Consider the following 6,000-nt stretch of genomic DNA (forward strand, 5'->3'; position numbering starts at 1 on the left):
ATTAATATCACCAGTTGGCGAGATTTATTTTCGAATGTTATCTAACGTCACCCATAACGTCACCCGTGTGATTTTACATGAAATATGGAACTTACACGTCTCTCTTACGAAGATGTCTTGAATAAAGACGAAAGCTAAGGTACTCCGTTGTTTCCATTTTCCCGTGTGATTTTATCAAGATATATATATATATATATATATATATATATATATATATATATATATATATATATATATATATATATATATGCAAGTAAATCACTGTAGGTGCGCGTGATCTAGGTATATGCTGATGACCACAAGGAAGGAAGAAAACACGAAGTTCCCAAGCGCTTTCGTGTAATTCACATCTGTACTCACCCCTGAAGATGTGAATTACACGAAAGCGCTTGGGAACTTCGTGTTTTCTTCCTTCCTTGTGGTTATCAGCATATATATATATATATATATATATATATATATATATATATATATATATATATATATATATATATATATACTATATATATACAGTATATAGTTTGCAGGGCTTAACTTTTACCATGACAACTATCGCCATATTTAGAGAAATTTTTACAACTCTGTAACAATTCTCAACACAACAATACTTAAAAAATTACAATAATTAATTTCGGCAATTACACCGCAGTAACTCGCAACGTAATTGCCAGCATCACATTTCATCAAACAAACTCCAAATATAAGCAATGTCCTGTACAATACATATTTAAAAGTTACAGCAATCGTTACTTACAACAACACACTTAACGTAAACATTAATCTATCAGTTATGTTACAATGAAATAATCCGCTAAAACTAATTGTATGTGAAGATTCATTTGACTACAGTACATGTTCTGTATTTCATCAACAATTTACATTATTATAGCAAACTGTACATTGGTTTAGCCACGTTCTGGAGGTATAGGATAAGTTTGTGAGTGAGAAAATGCATGACCGTGTAAAGAATTGTAATAATTACAGAGTCCAAATTGTATTCCATATTACGTCTTGTATTGAGATTTTCTAAATTCTCAGCGTTCAATAAGATAAAATGCATCTTGGTTTAATACATTGTGCATACATGCAAAACAAGAGACTTGGTTCCAATGTAATAATGACAAATAAACATCTGACTTGGTTAAATAACACTTCACAAAACATTAATAAGTGACACCAGACACTAACATGGTTGACGCCGAGGCTACTCACTCACAGGTTTCGTTAAGTCAAGCAACAACTTGTTAATATCACAGCCACTTGACCTTACCTGTTCTTGTTATCACAGGTCACAGTCATACGAATATATAAAACACTATCAAGATACTGGCAGACACTCAAGGCACACATTACAACACACGTCAAGGTACAACTTGTATGGTACTTAAAAGTCTTCCAACATTCGCGTCCTTTTAAAAGCCAAAAATTAAATGGAACTTTCGGGGTTTTCAGCCGACGTGTGTGTCATCTTCACAACATTCACAAGATCTGTCACACTCTTCCGCAACACGAATATCACTAATGTGCTCGGGGTGTTCTAGCACTAGTAACTTACTATGTTATAAAGCTGTAGTCATACAAGCACAAGAACGCCGTGAAAAAGATATCGAAGTTTTATACACTAAGCCGTTCAATACCAGCTTCTTCTACCACGTGCACCACTCTCTGATCTCCCTTACAGACTGACTCGCTCCTCCTGCTCGCTGGTAGCATTTCCCTTGGCGAGTGGCACTCCGGGCCAAACTGTCGTACAATCCAAACCACTCATTCGCCACCAGAGCCATTTTCGCTCCTATCTATCCTTTACGTACGATAGTTTCAGCATTCTTAATACACAGATGGTGTTGTTGTGTCAAGAATATCTGGCATTTAACGCTGTTCTGGTGAGATTATCGAGCGTTTGGCAGCACGAGGGACAAAATATAAGGTGTTCCTACCTCACAACTGAGCATCAAGTGTTCACGTGCTGGCCGTGGCAACCAATGGAGGCTGGGGGTGTGGCACCGGCCAATCAGCAAGCATTTTGATCCTTCAGCTGACCCAGCCACAGATGCCCTAGTGACGTGCCCTAACTTAAATGCATCTGTACGCATGGTAAATAAACAGACCAAGACGATACACAACTACAGTAGCAACTCCTTGACACTAATTTAAAGGGATTAAAAATATTTCAATGTGATGTATCAGCTGAGGGTATTACAGCTTATCTGAGGAGAGATTATTTGTGTAAATATTAGCTGAAGGTTCTCACCATACGTGGCAACACTGCATATACACACACATACACACACACACTGCAAGGACGAGAAAATCCCTCCAGGAGCAGCTTCAACTTCGGTAATACGGTCCCCTCGCTACTATGGCCACTCACTCACTTCACCCATCACCAAGGGCTGTACAGACATCCCCACCTGATACCCTCATCCACCCCGCAGGTTGAAGTACTAACACATACTATATAACGATATTAGTACAGTGTTCGGGCAACACTTTTTTCAGGGGCCGGTAGCCAAGGCGTGTGTGGCTGTGTTGATCACGTGACCAACACGTTGTACACTGCAGTAGGTGGCCGGGCTGAGCAGAGGCAATCCCCAGCCCCCAATCCGTCAGCCAACAAACTCGACTCTCCATCCAGCTGTTACTCCTAGATTCTCAAGCGTTCATGAGTTAAATTTACTCCCACATGTTAAGGACACTATTCACTGTCCCACATGGACTAAAACTTGTAGATGGTTGGTCAAAATGGCGTCTGATTTACCTTAAGACTCTGTAGTCGCCAGATACGCTCCAGGAGATGAGGCTTCGGTAAACAAATTCCCCTTGACGACCGAACTAACTACAGCTTTCACTAATCTTAAATCAAAATCCTTCAAAATACAAGAACGCCTTTAATTCCCTCATATAACCAACATATTTTAGAAAGTATGAGAAAATGGCGTCTGGATCACATTAAGACTATCGTTGTTAGAAATCCCATTAATTCCAAACAATCAGGGAAAAGAAACTTCGCTTGAATCCTTGTGAATCCGGATTCAAGCGGGAAAAACGTCAACACAGTCACGAAGGCGTTTGTTGTGGGTGAACGATACTTCTCTGGGCGTGCGATTTTGTGTTATGTACAGTAGTACATATAAAAATTACTTTTTTTTTTACTTTTTTTGCGAGATTTTTTTTATGTACTTTGTGTTTGAGTTACTGTATATTAATAGAATTACTTAATGGTATGTGATCGATTAGTCATGTGTTACTTATGTGTTATATTATGCCTTGTTTGCGTGTGTTACTTTGTGTTAAGTGTTGTGTTGCCCCACGAGCTGGGACAGTAGTGTGCTAAGACACCATGTGCTAAGTGCCACTGCATGTATTTAATGCCACCACATGTACAAAGTGCCACCTCATGTGCTGGCGTTACCCCTCTAGGTCACCGGTGGCACTCCCATAGCAACCAGCACATGAAGAGGTAGAAAAGGGAGATATCCCCTTAACTATTCGTAGCTCCTGAAGGTGCGTGCTGCCTGCAGGTAGAGAGAGGTCGGGGAGATGCTGCCTGTCAGGTTACTTGATAAATATACACCGTATGTGTGTGGGTGTGTGTGTGTGGGAGGGTGTGTGGGGAGGGTGTGGGGGAGGTGTGTGTGTGTGGGGGTGTGTGGGAGGGTGTGTGTGGGGGAGGGTGTGTGTGGGGGAGGGAGGGTGTGGGAGGGTGGGGGAGGGAAGGTGTGTGGGGAAGGGTGTGTGGGGGAGGGTGTGGGGGAGGTGTGTGTGGGGAGGGGTGTGTGTGGGGGGGAGGGGTGTGTGGGGGTGTGGGGGAGGGGTGTGTGTGTGTGGGGGGAGGTGTGTGGGGGAGGGTGTGGGGGCGTGTGTGTGTGTGTGGGGGAGGGTGTGTGTGTGGGGGGAGTGTGTGTGTGTGGGGGGAGGGTGGGGTGGGGGTGTGTGTGTGGGGAGGTGTGTGTGGAGGTGTGTGGGAGGGGTTTTGTGGGGGAGGGTGTGTGTGTGGGGGGGAAGATGTGTGTGTATGGAGGGAGGGTGTGTGTTTAGCAAGCACGAGTTGGCAGGGGTTGGCGGAGGGGAGGAGGGACGGGGCAGGGAGGGAGGAAGGAAGGGAGAGGCGAAAAGATAGATTAAGTAAAGGAGGGAGGGAAGCGGAAACAAAGATTTAAAGAGAAAGAGAGAGAAGGGACGAAAAGAGGCTGGGAGGAGAGAATGAAGAGATGGAAGGAGAGAGGAAAGAGAAATGGAGAGGAGTAGAGAAAGAAGGGCGGAAGCAAAGTTTGGAGAGGAAACGATTCAATGAGAGAGATACATAAACAAAGACACTAAGGTTATTCAACTCTTTTCCTTGGTCAGGGTAAACATAAGCAAGTTTGGTTTGGTTAGGTTAGTCACCGCGTCAAGTAAGCTGGTGTGTCTAATCTTCATGTGATATTAACAATTAACTCCCGCCATTCCTTCAGTGCGTCAAGCGTCTTCCGAGAAACACGCTGAGGACCTTGAGAAGTATACCTGGCATTAATAACCCTAACGAAAATAGCATCGGCTCTCAGGTCAGTAAGACAGGTGTGTTGGGGATATACCTGAATTGTTGTAAGGAGTCTGCAATAGGCCGGTTGGCCTGTGCATGGCAGCTCTGTCGAGAGTTACTACCACTCTCTATCATCCACGAATCTATCTAGCCTCCTTTTAAAACTTTCCAGCGTTCCAGCACTTACTACAAAGTTGCTAAGCTTGTTCAACTCGCCCCCCACCCTATTTGTGAACCAGTTTCTTCCTATCTCCCTCCTAAACCTAAACTTATCCAACTTAAATCCGTTGCTCCGAGTCCTATCCTGCTCGGATATTATAAGAACTTTATCTATACCTCCTTTATTGATTCCTTTCACCCACTTAAATACTTTTATCATATCTCCCTGCAGTCTTCGTCTTTCTAGGGAATGCATAATTAAGTACAGGTGTTCAAAGGTGGCGTCATACCGGTGATATTTACGTTCAAAGGGACACTGTAAACGTCTTTTTTTACACCCTCACCCACATGCATATGATATAAACTCTCTCTCTCTCTCTCTCTCTCTCTCTCTCTCTCTCTCTCTCTCTCTCTCAGAAACTATGACACCAATTCTCCTTCCGAGGGAAATTATCGAGAGATCTTTCGTAAACCATAAAAGATTCATCAGTTTCTGCTAAACCGTGTGTGTGTGTGTGTGTGTTAAGCGACCTTCAATACCACCACCTTGCTACTGTTGTTGCGCCATTACTATATACGTCATCACACACGTCACACCCTGTTGTCACATCCCCCCTCCCCCTTAACACCCATCCTGTGAGTCACGTGAGTAAATGAATCAGACACACAGGTAAGGAGAGTTGGTATACGATTAATTAACACGTCACTAACAAGGTAATAGACTCGTGAATCTTTGAGAATCCTGGCGGGCGATTCATTGTGCGTAAATAAATGAATGCAACTCTTGTTTTATTTCTGTTGCATGATATTGTGAGTTTGTGTATCTATAATCGTGTGCGGTTCTGTAGTGTTATAATACAAAGTGGTCTCTCCCTCCCTCCCTCCCTCCAGGTGCACAGGGACTTTTCAATCACCCTGTATTAACCTAACAAGAATAAGTCAAGGAATAATTTGCATAATCTAACAGTTTTGATGATCAGGTAATCCATGAATGTATACAAAGACATATATACCTAATTAATCTTCCTAATATACACGGATAAGACGAAAATACGAAGACACAGACAGACAGACAAAGAGATGATGAAGTGAGGGGCATAAAAATACTTAAGTTATACACATGGAGGTAAATGTTGTAAAGGAGTTTGGGTTAACGTCTATTACCCAAGAGAACAACACACCAGCAGGAGGAGGAGGAGGAGGAAGCAGAACCAGACAGGAGTTATTTCCGACATATCCTTCACCTTCAAGTGTAAATTACCTTCCCGGGATCATTAAAGGAAAGGAACCAGATTCTCTTGAGGATATAGAGTTTAGGA

At 42.7% G+C, this 6,000-nt stretch overlaps 1 protein-coding gene across 1 annotated transcript in view; it reads right to left on the reverse strand.

Moving 5' to 3' along the window:
• LOC121863770 (protein phosphatase 1 regulatory subunit 3C-B-like) overlaps positions 1–1,712 on the reverse strand; it is a 33,403-nt gene extending 31,691 nt beyond the window's left edge. Inside the window, exon 1 of the mRNA XM_042362559.1 lies at positions 1,556–1,712. The gene's annotated coding sequence lies outside the window, so the exon portion shown is untranslated. The remainder of the gene's footprint in view (positions 1–1,555) is intronic.
• Between the last annotated feature and the right edge of the window lie 4,288 nt (positions 1,713–6,000).

This window comes from Homarus americanus, unplaced genomic scaffold, assembly GCF_018991925.1.
Source record: "Homarus americanus isolate GMGI-L3 unplaced genomic scaffold, GMGI_Hamer_2.0 scaffold48354, whole genome shotgun sequence".
Lineage (NCBI taxonomy): Eukaryota > Metazoa > Arthropoda > Malacostraca > Decapoda > Nephropidae > Homarus > Homarus americanus.